Raw genomic sequence first — 14,522 nt, forward strand, 5'->3', positions numbered from 1 at the left:
AAGAACTAAAAATAAACTATAAAACCATATAAAACATTAAAATACATAGAATAAAATTAAATTAAATTCACAGCTTTGGGAGAAGGCCTGCTTCTCCCAAAAACCTTAAAATGCCATGGCCCTGGGCCAGGCACTCTGGTCCAAGGACCTTTGAGATATAATAGACACCGCTATCTCTACCGCGACAGCGGTAGAGGTAGCGATGTCGTAACTCGATCAAACTAGGGCACTCTACCAAAAGGTGCCGCACGATGAGCAGCACCAAGCAGTCATCACAGTAAGGTTGTGGGTCCCTGGTCAGGAGGTACCTTTGTGTAAGGTATGTGTGACCTATACGAAGTCGCGCCAATAAAGTCTGTGCACGGTGATCCCGGACATGGGTGTAAGTCCATTGAGGGAGTGTGGATGTAGTAATCTCTCCCATTTTCGAGGTTGCGAGCCCCGTTAGCCATTTCCTCTGCCAAATTGTTGCAATCGCCACACGAATTGCATGAAATACATCTCGAAACGGAATGTGGGAAGGATATGAAGCGCGACTTGCTACCTCTTTAGCAAGGCGGTCTGCGTGTTCATTCCCTGGAACACCAACGTGACCAGGGACCCAACAGAACCCAACACGATATCCTCGTCTCGTGAGTAGATAGAGCCACTACAGGGCAGATAAAACCAATGGGTGAAGGGAAATAAAAGATGAGAGAGCAGTAAGAGCACTGCGAGTCACTAAAAATTGTAAAAGACGCAACCGGGAGAGTAAAAATTATCTGTAAAGCTAGGACTATGGCAGACAGCTCCGCAGTAAAGACGGAGGCTACCGAAGGAAGGCTGCCAGACCGATAAAAAGAGGGGAAAACCACACTAAACCCAACGCCTGCGTCGGATTTGGAACCATCAGTAAAACAGGGATATCATCAGAATGCATAAAAAGTGTTCTAAAACCGTGTGGGACAGAGCTGGGAAAATCCTTCTTGCCATCAATGGTAGGAGGGCATAATGACACAACAGGAAGCTGCCAATAACCAACTCGTGGGAGCCGGAAAGAGAGGACAGGAGTGGGGTCGATAGATAAGTCCGCCATAAGATTTGCCACTCGAAGGCCAAAAGGTTTAGGTAGACTCGGTCGAGTGACATACGCCTGCGAACGCGAGTCCCGCAACATTGACAGACAAGGGACAGAATCGGGAAGACGGTGGGTGCGAAACCAACACCGGAGCATCGAAGACTGGCGCCGGAGGTCGAGCGGCCAGAAACCAGCATCCACTAGAAGGCTAGGTATTGGAGATGTCCGAAATGCACCCGTACCCAAGCGGACCCCGGCATGATGCACGGGGTCAAGCGAGCGTAGTCGTGCATCCGTTGCGGATGAGTAGATCTCAGAGCCGTATTCCAGCTTCGGAAGTATGAGTGTACGGTGAAGCAACAGCAACGTGTCCCTGTCCGGACCCCAAGAGGTATGACTTAAAACCCGAAGAAGGGATAGTGCCTGCCGACAAGACCCCTTAAGAGAGCGAAAATTGGGAACCCAGGTGAGAAGGTTGTCAAATAAAAGGCCAAGATATCGAGTCGCCTCCACGCATGAGAGGCGTCTATTGGCGAGGTGTAAATCCGGGTCTGGATGGACACCACGGTTGCGACAAAAATGCATGGCTACGGTCTTCGAGGTGGAGAATCAAAAACCGTTCATGTTGGCCCAACTGGACACCCTATTGATCGCCAGTTGAAACTTGCGGCCAATCAGTGACATCCTAGCAGCAGCAAAAGAGATGCACAAGTCGTCCACATATAAAGAACTGTGAACGCCATCCGGTAGAGTATCTATAACACCATATGTTGCAACTGCGAATAGCGTAACACTAAGAATACTTCCCTGTGGGACACCGTCATTTAAAGCTGTAGCATCGGAGAGACTGTAAAATGCCATGACACCAAGCCGTGTCGTAGGCCTTCTCCAGGTCAAAAAGACTGTTACCTGATGGTGGTGATTAGCGAAGGCCTCACAAATGGAAGACTCTAGGGATAAAAGAGCATCAGTAGTAGACCTCATCTTTCGGAAGCCGTACTGTACCGGTGACAAGTACTTCCCCCTCTCCAAATACCACATGAGTCTTATATTTACCATCTTTTCTAACACTTTGCAAATGCAGGATGTTAAAGATATAGGACGGTAGTTCGTAGCCTGGAGATTATCTTTCCCCTGGCATGCAAAATCATATTATAAAGATTTATAAGAAAGTTAAAAGCAGTGTCAGACATGTGGCGCAATAAGGCATAAGGTATATCATCTGGCCCAGGAGAAGAGTCGTGACACTGAGACAAAGCAGTCCGCAACTTGGAAGCAGAGAAAGGGACATTATAAGACTCCCCTCCAGCGGAAGAAAAGTTTATGCCGAGAGATTCCATTCTCTGGCGGTGACGTGCGCCCGGAGCTGCAGGATGCCTCTGGGAAACACTGGCAAAGTGCTCCGCGAAGAGGTCGGCGACATTCCTAGGGTCTGCCACCGTTCGTCCAGCAGACAACAAAATTGGTGGGGAAGGAGCAGAATACTTCCCAGAAATTCGGCGGACTTTGTTGAAGACATCCGTAAGAGGGGTGCGGACGTTTATGGAAGAGACATAGGCTTTCCACGAGGTTCTTTGTGCCTCTTTCAAAACGCGGCGGGCCCGAGCTCTCGAAAAGCTTCCAGGCACTGCGGAAAATGGTCACTACCGTTCAAATCCAGTAGGACCCACCAACTAAAATCAAGGAAAGAATTACATGTACACAGAGAAAGATCGATAGCTGTAAAAGTCCCAGTAGGACTGTGGAAATGTGTAACATGCCCAGAATTTAAAATCTCCAATCCCTCATCCTCAATAAAAGAACCGATTAAAACCCCACGAGGATTACTAGCACCTTCATCCCACAATGGGTGACGGCCGTTAAAATTTCCCAACAAAAGAAAAGGCGGAGTCAGCTAACGCACCAGGCCGTCAAGCTCACTCCTGGAGACAGGAAGCCGAGGAGGGAGATATAAACTGCAGATGGTGTACAGTCGTCCCATAAAGACCTTGAGATATAAACTGCAGATGCTGTACAGTCGTCCCATAAAGACCTTAACAGCAACCACCTGAAGGGGAGAGTTAAGTTGTACCGGGATAACAGGCATATCCTGACGGACTAGAATAGCTGTGCCACCGTGGTGGCCCTGGTTAGGGAAAGGAGTGTTATAAAAGGCACAATAGCCAGGAGGACTAGAATAAGTACTATCACCTATCATAGTCTCTTGTAGAGCTACACAGGCTGGAGAGAACTCCGACAGCAAAGCTCGGAGTTCCCCCCACGAGGCGCGAAGGCCTCTACAGTTCCATTGTAGAAACTTGAAGACGACTATTTGGGTGCAGTGGACGAGCGAGCCTTTTGAGGCTGCCCGTGACTGACCTGACTAGAAATAATCAAACGACAAGAAGACACCGGGATTTGAGATGTGCCGAGTCGTTGGACATCAGCCTTTCGGCTTATCGGTGTGTGATGCGAACTATCATCACTTTTACTGGTCCTCGGAGGACAAAGATCAGGCAGGACTACACTTTCCGATACAGTTGGTCCACGAGGGACGGCTGTGACAATATCATCGGACGTCTCCATGCTCAGACCGTCCTTATCATAAGAAGCCCGATCTGAGACGGAGGGCGTCACAGAAGGCTGGACAGAAATTACTGGAGCTACCCTAGCAGAGCAGTCCCTGGAGGACTCACGATTATGAGCACCGGGAGAAAACTTAAACTGCTTATGCTGAGCTAAATCTAACGACTCCGCAGAGCCGCGGTGCCGCTTAGTTAGACCCTTGAAAGGCTTAGGAGATACAGGTGGCAAATGGACATTTCCTACATGGATGACTTTGGTCAAGTCCGTATTTTTCTCGCCACTTCTAAGAGATGACTCAACCGAGTCATCAGCCAAAATGGCAAACCTGTTAGCCAGATAAACAGGACCACCCGCCCCAACAGAGCGAGAGGTAGCAGGAGGAGTTGTCTTCGGACAGGCAGACTCAGCCGAAGAGCGAGCGGCCAATGAAGCATAGGATGTCGCACCAGTACCGTCCTTCTGGCGGTACAGGAGTTCACGGCGGGCGCTACCGAGGCTGATAAACTGACTATTGGCAAGCTGTAGAATGTCCTGCTCCAGGCGATACCTGGGGCATTGCCTGGAACGTACCTGGTGAGCATCACGACAATGAAAACAATAAGCTGCACCATTGCAATGCTCCTCTGAATGCGAGTCGAGTGCAGAGCAATTACCACATCGGGAAGCTTCCTTACACGAGCTTTTCCGTGACCGTACCCATTGCATGAGAAGCACTGAAGAGGGCGAGAAACAAAGCGCCTCACCCTAAGGTTGATAGGACCGATATTAACACGGTCAGGAAGGGTGGACCCAAAAAAGGTGAGAAGGACCATGTTGGAGGAGTTCCTCATCTTAGTCACCTTTTGTACTGAGCTGCCATGAGATTTGCAACTCGTAGGCCAAAAGGTTTAGGGAGACTCGGTCGAGTGACATACGCCTGAGAGTGCGAATCCCGCAACATTGACACACAGGGGACAGAATCAGGAAGACGGTGGGTGCGAAACCAACCATCGAAGACTGGCGCCGGAGGTCGAGCGGCCAGAAACCAGCATCCACTAGAAGGCTAGGTATTGGAGATGTCCGAAATGCACCCGTAGCCAAGCGGACTCCAGCATGATGCACGGGGTCAAGCGTGCGTAGTCGTGCATCCGTTGCGGATGAGTAGATCTCACAGCTGTAATCCAGCTTCAGAAGTATGAGTGTACGGTGAAGCAGCAGCAACGTGTCCCTGTCCGCTCCCCAAGAGGTGTGACTTAAAACCCGAAGAAGGGATAATGCCTGCCGACAAGACGCCTTAAGAGAATGGAAATGGGGAACCCAGGTGAGACGGTTGTCAAATAAAAGGCCAAGATATCGAGACGCCTCCACGCATGAGAGGCGTCTATTGGTAAGGTATAAATAAATCAGGGTCTGGATGGACACCACGGTTGCGACAGAAATGCATAGCTACGGTCTTCGAGGTGGAGAATCGAAAACCGTTCATGTTGGCCCAACTGGACACCCTATTGATCGCCAGTTGGAGCTTGCGCTCAATCAGTGACATCCTAGCAGCAGCAAAAGAAATACATAAATCATCAACATATAAGGAGCTGTGAATGCCATCTGGGAGAGTATCAATCACACCATTTATGGCGACTGCAAATAATGTAACACTAAGAATACTTCCCTGTGGAACGCCGTCATTTAGAGCAGTAGCCTCAGAGAACACTCCCCACTCGAACCCGTAAAAAACGTCTGGATAAAAACTGTTAGATAAACAGAGGAAGATGGCCACGAAGGCCAAAATTAAACAAAGACTGTAAAATGCCATGGCACCAAGCCGTGTCGTAGGCCTTCTCCAGTAAAAAAAGACTGTTACTTGATGGTGGTGATTAGCGAAGGCCTCACAAATGGAAGACTCTAGGGATAAAAGAGCATCAGTAGTAGACCTCATCTTTCGGAAGCCGTACTGTACCGGTGACAAGTACTTCCCCTCTCCAAATACCACATGAGTCTTATATTTACCATCTTTTCTAAAACTTTACAAATGCAGGATGTCAAAGATATAGGACGGTAGTTCGTAGCTTGGAGATTATCTTTCCTAGGCTTCGAAAATGGGAGAACCACTGCCACAGCCCAAGAAGATGGAAAGTCACCGGTATGCCAAATCATATTATAAAGATTTAAAAGAAAGTTAAAAGCACTGTCAGACATGTGGCGCAAGAAGGCATAAGGTATATTATCTGGCCCAGGAGAAGAGTCGTGACACTGGAACAAAGCAGTCCGCAACTCGGAAGCAGAGAAAGGGAAATTATAAGACTCCCCTCCAGCCGAAGAAAAGTTTATGCCGAGAGATTCTATTCTCTGGCGGTGACGTGCGCCCGGAGCTGCAGGATGCCTCTGGAAAACACTGGCAAAGTGCTCCGCGAAGAGATCGGCGACATTCCTAGGGTCTGCCACCGTTCGCCCAGCAGACAACAAAATTGGTGGGGAAGGAGCAGAATACTTCACAGCAATTCGGCGGACTTTGTTGAAGACATCCGTAAGATGGGTGCGGACGTTTATGGAAGAGACATAGGTTTTCCACGAGGCTCTTTGTGCTTCTTTCAAAACGCGGCAGGCCCGAGCTCGGCAGCGCCGAAAAGCTTCCAGGCACTGCAGGTCCCCACGATGTCGCTGGAGACGAGAGAAAGCTGCCCGTTTCTCTTTCACCACTGCAGTGCATGCTTCGTTTCACTAAGGAACGGGACGCTTAGTAAAGCGACCTGACGTTCTAGGGATTGTCTGAAGCGCTAAAGAAATTAAAAAATCGGTAAAATAATCAACAGCCTCAGCACAAGTAGAAAAGTCAGCCAGCAGACGGATAAAAGAGCTAAGATCTGTGAATCGACGCCAATCTGCCTTGTCTAAAACCCAGCGTGAGGGCCAGGACTGTGGCTCAGAATTCACAGATTCCAGTAAAATCGGAAAGTGGTCACTATCCTGTAAATTCGATAGGACTCGCCAATTAAAATCGAGTAAAGAATTAGATGTAGAAAGAGAAAGATCGATAGCTGTAAAAGTCCCAGTAGGACTGTGGAAATGTGTAACATTCCCAGAATTTAAAACCTCTAATCCTCATCCTCAATAAAAGAACCGATTATAACCCCACGGGATTACTAGCACCTTCATCCCACAGTGGGTGACGGCCATTAAAATCTCCCAACAAAAGAAAAGGAGTCAGCTGACGCACCAGGCCGTCAAGCTCACTCCTGGAGACAGGAAGCCGAGGAGGGAGATATAAACTGCAAATGGTGTACAGTCGTCCCATAAAGACCTTAACAGCAACCACTTGAAGGGGAGAGTTAAGTTGTAACGGGATAACAGGTATATCCTGACGGACTAGAATAGCTGTGCAACCGTGGTGGCACGATAGCCAGGAGGACTAGAATAAGTACTATCACCTAGCATAGTCTCTTGTAGAGCTACACAGACTGGAGAGAACTCCGACAGCAAAGCTCGGAGTTCCCCCCACGAGGCGCGAAGGCCTCTACAGTTCCACTGTAGAAGCTTGAAGATGACTATTTAGGTGCAGTGGACAGGCGAGCCTTTTGAAGGGCTGCCCGTGACTCACCTGACTAGAAATAATTAACAGATGAGAAGACACCGGGAGTTGTGATGTGCCACGGCGTTGCCATATACATACACAAAACACTGACACAAACAGAAGTGACGTTGAATACACCTCTGGAAGCGGTCGCGTGCAGGGTGAGATTCAACATGTATCTGGCTATCTGTTCCCTTTACTTGCCTCCCAATACCTTCATTGTTGATGATGATATTACATCTCTAATTAGCCAGCTTCCGGGCAACAGGCTAGTTGTTGGCGACTTTAACGCCCATCATCAACAATGGAGAAGTGAGAGGTCAAGTGTACGTGGGGAGCAGATAGTAAACATTTTATTACAGACAAACCTCTGTCTTCTGAACGATGGAAGTGCGACTCGTGTAGATGATCGGACTGGTAACGCGTCTGCCATTGATCTGTCATTGCTCTGCCAAATATACTCCCTGACTTCTCCTGGGAAGTCATCGACGACTCCACGGAAGTGACCATCTGCCCATCTGCATCTCTTATGCACGCGACATCCCGCCCACCCCGCCCTCCCAAGTTTAACTTCAAGAGAGCAGACTGGGCAACCTTCCGTGGGGTTGCCGACGTGGATATATCTGGCGAGGACATTGACACGATGGTCAGCAACGCAACACAATCCATATTACACGCCGCTGAGGCTTGTATTCCGAAGACTTCTGCAGTTTTCACTAAGCATGGAGTCTCATGGTGGACAACGGATTGCCGACAAGCACTTCGTGAGCGCAATAGACGATACAGGTATTTCAGCCAGCAGCCCAGTCAAGCAAATTTCATAGCCTATAGAAAGGCAAGGGCTCAGGCAAGGAAAGTCATCCGTAATGCAAAGAAAGACTCATTCAGACAGTTTATCACATGTGTTAACCGCACTACTCCCTTATCTAAAGTCTGGAAAACAATAAACATTTTGAATAACAAAAAACATATACACCCATCACTACTCTTAAAATAAACAATCAACTAATAGACAACAAAGATGAAATTGCCAACACAATAGCCCAACATTTTGCACAAGCAAGCAGCACAAACTCATTTGACCCTGCCTTCCTTCCCCGCAAGGAGGCAGCAGAATTCACAGTCCCAAACTTTGCCACGGGAGGCGTAAACTCGGACTACAACACAGAGTTTACGTTGGATGAACTCCTCTTTGCCCTGAAATCCTGTAAAGGCTCCAGTCCCGGTCCAGATAATATTACATATAACATGCTACAACAACTCGGCCACCATTCCCTTTCAAAATTATTAAACCTTTACAACACAATCTGGACCTCTCACACCTTCCCCCAGTCTTGGCATTTCTCTCCCCCAGATGGGAACCGCCTTGTCGTGGTGGGGGGACTTGCGTGCCCCTGTGACCTGGCGAGCGAGGCTAGAGGGGGCTTAGGCCCCTGCTCTACCCTTTCGAGGGGGAGAGGGCTACCCATGCTAGTAAGGTCGCCAGTGAGGGGCCAAACTAAATGGTTCCTACGTAGGCTGCCAGTGGACCAGCGGAGCCATCCGGTGAAGGGATCGCCCAATAGGGGCTGTCCTGTGCTGGATGGTTGGGTGTCCAGGCTGGGATGCTTTGGGAGGGGGGTCTCAGCTCTGTCGTGGACAAACTTTCGAATCATGTGGAACCTTTTTTTTTAAACGACTGGTCCGCATGGGGACGAGGTACCCCGTCCACGGCAGCCAGCGCTCCCTCCCATTGTAGTCCCAGTAGATGGTTTCCCTTGCCCCTGGAGCCAATCTTTTGTGTAGCTGTTCTTTATGGGAAAACACAAAACACATTTAGGTTCTCGTGAGGTGGCTGACCTGGCCCGCGAGACGTCATCTTCAGGTCTGAGTGGGAAGGAGGATTCCCCTCCACAAAGGCCTCCCGCAGCAGTCTTCTGTTCTGAGAGTTCTTCTGAGGGTTGCGTTTCTGCTGCATATGACTCCCTCTTGATGTTAAATGTTAACCCATCATTTTCCTATCACGCCTTGCAGTCACTTCTCAAGGCGTATGGCACAGTTGTTCGCATTCGACTGGTTTATGATAAGGACTTTTCTTCAAACCGCTGCTATGTGACGTTTATGTCATGTGATGAAGCGCGGTTGGCTTATGAAAATGTAGCATCTCTGCATCTTGCCGGCTCTGGCTTTAAAACTGAATTTCTCCAGTCTCGTAATATTTCAGACAGTGACTTGGATTATATCCCAAATGTTTTTGAAAGCTACTTAGAGAATTCAGTTCCAGAAGTTCGCCACATCCCGCCTCCACGTTGGTTTGTGGCGTACTACAGAAATGGGCGCGGGAATTTCATACATGCCTCCCGGTACCTGTCCAAAGAGATCGGCACGATTCCTGAGGGGAATCTGAAGAAATACGGAAAGGGGGTGCTCGTGCAGGCTAAAGATATTACACAAGCAAGGATGTTGCAACATCTCCCCTGCCCTACTGACAGCATGTTTGAGACCGTGAAGGCTCATCCCACCTTTAATTATAGCAAAGGTTGTGTTTATAGTCAGGATCTTTATGAATTTCCAGAGGAGGAAATACTAGCAATGTGTCCTACCTCAGTTCAAAAGGTGACTAAGATGAGGAACTCCTCCAACATGGTCCTTCTCACCTTTTTGGTTCCACCCTTCCTGACCGTGTTCATATCGGTCCTATCAACCTTAGGGTAAGGCGTTTTGTTTCTCGCCCTCTTCAGTGCTTCTCATGCTATGGCTACGGTCACGGCAAAAGCTCGTGTAAGGAAGCTTCTCGATGTGGTAATTGCTCTGCACTAGACTCATGTTCAGAGGAGCATTGCAATGGTGCAGCTTATTGTTTCCATTGCCGTGATGCTCACCAGGTACGTTCCAGGCAATGCCCCAGGTATCGCCTGGAGCAGGACATTCTACAGCTTGCCAATAGTCAATTTATCAGCCTCGGTAGCGCCCGCCGTGAACTCCTCTACCGCCAGAAGGACGGTACTGGTGCGACATCCTATGGTTCATTGGCCGCTCGCTCTTCGGCTAAGTCTGCCGGTCCGAAGACAACTCCTCCTGCTACCTCTCGCTCTGTTGGGGCAGGTGGTCCTGTTCATTTGGCCAATAGGTTTGCCCTTTTATCTGACGACTCAGTTGAGTCACCTGTAAGAAGCAACGAGAATAATACGGACTTGAGCAAACTTACCCATGTCGTTGATGTCCATTTGCCACCTCCATCGCCTAAGCCTTTGAAGGGCATGACCAAACGGCACCGCGGCTCTGCGGAGTCGATAGAATTTGCTCAGCCTAAGCAATCTAAGGTTTCTCCCGGTGCACGCTCGTGAGTCCTCCAGGGACCGCTCTGTTAGGGTAGCTCCAGTAGTTTCTGTCAGCCTTCTGTGACATCCTCTATCTCAGATCGGGCTTCTTGTGATGAGGATGGTCTTCGCATGGAGACGTCTGATGATATTGTCACAGCTGTCCCTCGTGGACCAACTGTGTCAAAAAGTGGAGTCCAGCCTGACCCTCGTCCTCCGATGACCGGTAGGTGTGATGATGGTTCGCATCACTCACCGGTAAGCCGAAAGGCAGCAGTCCAACGACCTGGAACATCACAACCCTCGGTGTCTTCTCGTCGCCTGAATCTTTCTAGTCAGGCGAGTCACGGGCAGCCCCTTCAAAAGGCTCGCCCGTCCACTGCACCTAAATTGTCATCTTCAAGCTTCTACAGTGGAAGTGTAGAGGCCTTCGCGCCTCGTGGGGGAAACTCTGAGCTTTGCTGTCGGAGTTTTCTCCAGCCTGTGTAGCTCTACAAGAGACTTTGCTAGGTGATAGTACATATTCTAGTCCTCCTGGCTATCGTGCCTTTTTCAGTACTCCTTTCCCTAACCAGGGCCACCACGGTGGCACAGCTATTCTAGTCCGTCAGGATATACTTGTTATCCCGTTACAACTTAACTCTCCCCTTCAGGTGGTTGCTGTTAAGGTCTTTATGGGACGACTGTACACCATTTGCAGGGGTGAGCTTGACGGCCTGGTGCGTCAGCTGACTACGCCTTTTCTTTTGTTGGGAGATTTTAACGGCCGTCACCCATTGTGGGATGAAGGTGCTAGTAATCCCCGTGCGGTTTTAATCGGTTCTTTTATTGAGGATGAGGGATTGGAGATTTTAAATTCTGGGGATGTTACACATTTCCACAGTCCTACTGGGACTTTTACAGCTATCGATCTTTCTCTTTGTACATCTAATTCTTTCCTTGATTTTAATTGGCGAGTCCTACCGGATTTACACGGTAGTGACCACTTTCCGATTTTATTGGAATCTGTGAAATCTGAGCCACAGTCCCGGCCCCCATGCTGGGTTTTAGACAAGGCAGATTGGCGACGATTCACAGAACTTAGCTCTTTTATTCGTCCGCTGGCTGACTTTTCTACTTGTGCTGAGGCTGTTGATCATTTTACCGAATTTTTTTTTATTTCTTTAGCGCTTCAGACAATCCCTAGGACGTCAGATCGCTTTACTAAGCGTCCCGTTCCTTGGTGGAACGCAGCATGCACTGCAGCGGTTAAAGAGAAACGGGGAATTTTCTCTCGTCTCCGGCGACATTGTGGGGACCCGCAGTGCCTGGAAGCTTTTCGGCGCTGCCGAGCTGGGGCCCGCCGCGTTTTGAAAGAGGCACAAAGAGCCTCGTGGAAAGCCTTAGTCTCTTCCATAAACGTCCGCACCCCTCTTACGGATGTCTTCAACAAAGTCCGCCGAATTGCTGGGAAGTATTCTGCTCTTTCCCCACCAATTTTGTTGTCTGCTGGGCGAACGGTGGCAGACCCTAGGATTGTCGCCGACCTCTTCGCGGAGCACTTTGTCAGTGTTTCCCGGAGGCATCCTGCAGCCCCGGGCGCACGTTATCACCAGAGAATAGAATCTCTCGGCATAAACTTTTCTTCCGCTGGAGGAGTCATATAATGTCCTTTTCTCTGCTTCCGAGTTGTGGACTGCTTTGTCCCAGTGTCACGACTCTTCTCCTGGGCCAGATGATATACCTTATGCCTTCTTGCGCCACATGTCTGACAGTGCTTTTAACTTTCTTTTAAATCTTTATAATATGATTTGGCATACCGGTGACTTTCCATCTTATTGGTTGGTTATTGGCAACTTCCAGTTATCTCATTATGCCCTCCTGCCATGGATGGCAAGAAGGATTTTTTCCCAGCTCTGTCCCACACATGGTTTTTAGAACACTTTTTTTTATCCATTCTGATGATACTCGCGTTTTTACTGATGGTTCCAAATCCGACGCAGGCGTTGGGTTTAGTGTGGTTTTCCCCTTTTTTTTATCGGTGTGGCAGCCTTCCTTCAGTGGCATCCGTCTTTACTGCGGAGCTGTCTGCCATAGTCCTAGCTTTACAAATAATTTTTACTCTCCCGGTTTCGTCTTTTACAATTTTTAGTGACTGTCGCAGTGCTCTTACTTCTCTCTCTTGCACTATATCCTTTAACCCTTTGGTTTTATCAGCCCTGGAGTGGCTATATCTTCTTACACAACGAGGATATCGTATTGGGTTCTGTTGGGTCCCTGGTCACGTTGGTGTTCCAGGGAATGAACACGCAGATCGCCTCGCTAAAGAGGCAGCATGTCGCGCTACATCTGCCCCTGTCCCGTTTCGAGATGTCTTTCCTCTTATTCGTGGGGCAGTTGCAACAATTTGGCAGAGGAGATGGCTAACGGGGGTCGCAACCTCGAAAATGGGAGAGATCACTACTTCCACTATCCCTCATTGAACATACACCCATGTTCGGGATCGACGTTTACAGACTTTACTGGCGCGACTGCGTATAGGTCACACGTACCTTACACAAAGGTACCTGTTGACCAGGGACCCTCAACTTTACTGTGATGACTGTCTGGTGCCGCTTACCGTGCGGCACCTATTGGTAGAGTGCCCTAGTTTGATAGACTTACAACACCGCTACCTCTACCGCTGTCGCTTTAGAGATAGCGGTGTCTATTATATCTCAAAGGTCCTTGGACCAGAGTGTCTGGCCCAGGGCCATGACGTTTTCAATTTTTTGGGAGAAGCTGGCCTTCTCCCAAAGCTTTGAAGTCTATTCTTATAATATTTTATTATATGTATTTTAATATTTTACTTAGTTTTATCGCCTTTTTTAATGTTTAGCTACATTATTGTTTTTAACTATGTATTTTAAGTTTTATTTAGATTTAGTATTACAGTATTTTTAATCTTTCCCCTTTTACTGAATTGTTTTACTTAATCTTAATTAGTTTTTTTTTTTTATATATATACACGGTTGTTTCATTTTATTTTTTGTAGCGGCGCTATATGACCAGTGTTGTTGCGGCGCCAAAATATTAAAATCCAATCCAATCCTACTCACTGCTAGGTGAACAGGGGCCACACGTGAAAGGAGACACACCCAAATATCTCCACCCGGCCGGGGAATCGAACCCCGGTCCTCTGGCTTGTGAAGCCAGCGCTCTAACCACTGAGCTACCGGGCGTGTGTGTGTGTGTGTGTGTGTGTGTGTTTTCTGTTAATCACCATGGTTGTTTGCTGGTCATCCAGCCAGTCTTTCCTCTACGGAAAGAGCTCGGATCTCATACTGACCGATCTTCATGTAAGACCGAGACCATACACCATACACTCCACACACCGGAAAAAGTGAGGCGACAACCCCTCGAATTACACTGCGTATCTACCTGTTGTTTAGGGAGGCGGTGGCGTAGTGGATAAGGTGGTGAGCGTGGGATCGGGCAGACGTCCACGTAAGTTCAAATCCCACCACGTACAGCCTTAAAACACTTTGCCATTTGTCGAGTGGTTTAAAGTTACCTACATGTCACCATGATACCCAGGTTCTAGGTGGTTACACTCAAGATGAGCTTGGGTGGTGCTATGGGCCCTAATATGGGTACCACTATAAATAAAATTGCCTGCGCCACTAATGGGCGGAAGCTGAACAGCGCTTCCCATACACTCTCCAAGTGAGCCGATTGTGCTAACCACTACACTATGCGGTGTGTGTGTGTGTGTTCACTGTTTGATCTGTTGCAGTCTCTGACAAGACAGCCAGACGTTACCCTACGGAGCGAGATCAAAGCTCATTATTTCCGATCTTTGGATAGGCCTGAGACCAGGCACACACCACACACCTGTGTGTGTGTGTGTGTGTGTGTGTGTGTATTCACCAGTGTTCTGCTGGTCACACAGCCAGCCTTTCCCCTATGGAAAGAGCTTCGAGCTCATACTGACCAATCTTTGGTTAGGACTGAGACCACACCACACACTACACACACCGGGAAAACGAGTTACATCCCGTACCTACTTACTGCTAGGTGAACAGGAGGAGCTACACAT

The 14,522-nt window shown here is 48.6% G+C and overlaps 1 protein-coding gene across 8 annotated transcripts in view; it reads right to left on the reverse strand.

Moving 5' to 3' along the window:
- Positions 1-14,522, reverse strand: part of LOC123516296 — a 32,767-nt gene that overhangs the window by 5,475 nt on the left and 12,770 nt on the right. The gene's annotated exons all lie outside the window — the stretch shown is intronic.

This window comes from Portunus trituberculatus, chromosome 40, assembly GCF_017591435.1.
Source record: "Portunus trituberculatus isolate SZX2019 chromosome 40, ASM1759143v1, whole genome shotgun sequence".
NCBI lineage: Eukaryota > Metazoa > Arthropoda > Malacostraca > Decapoda > Portunidae > Portunus > Portunus trituberculatus.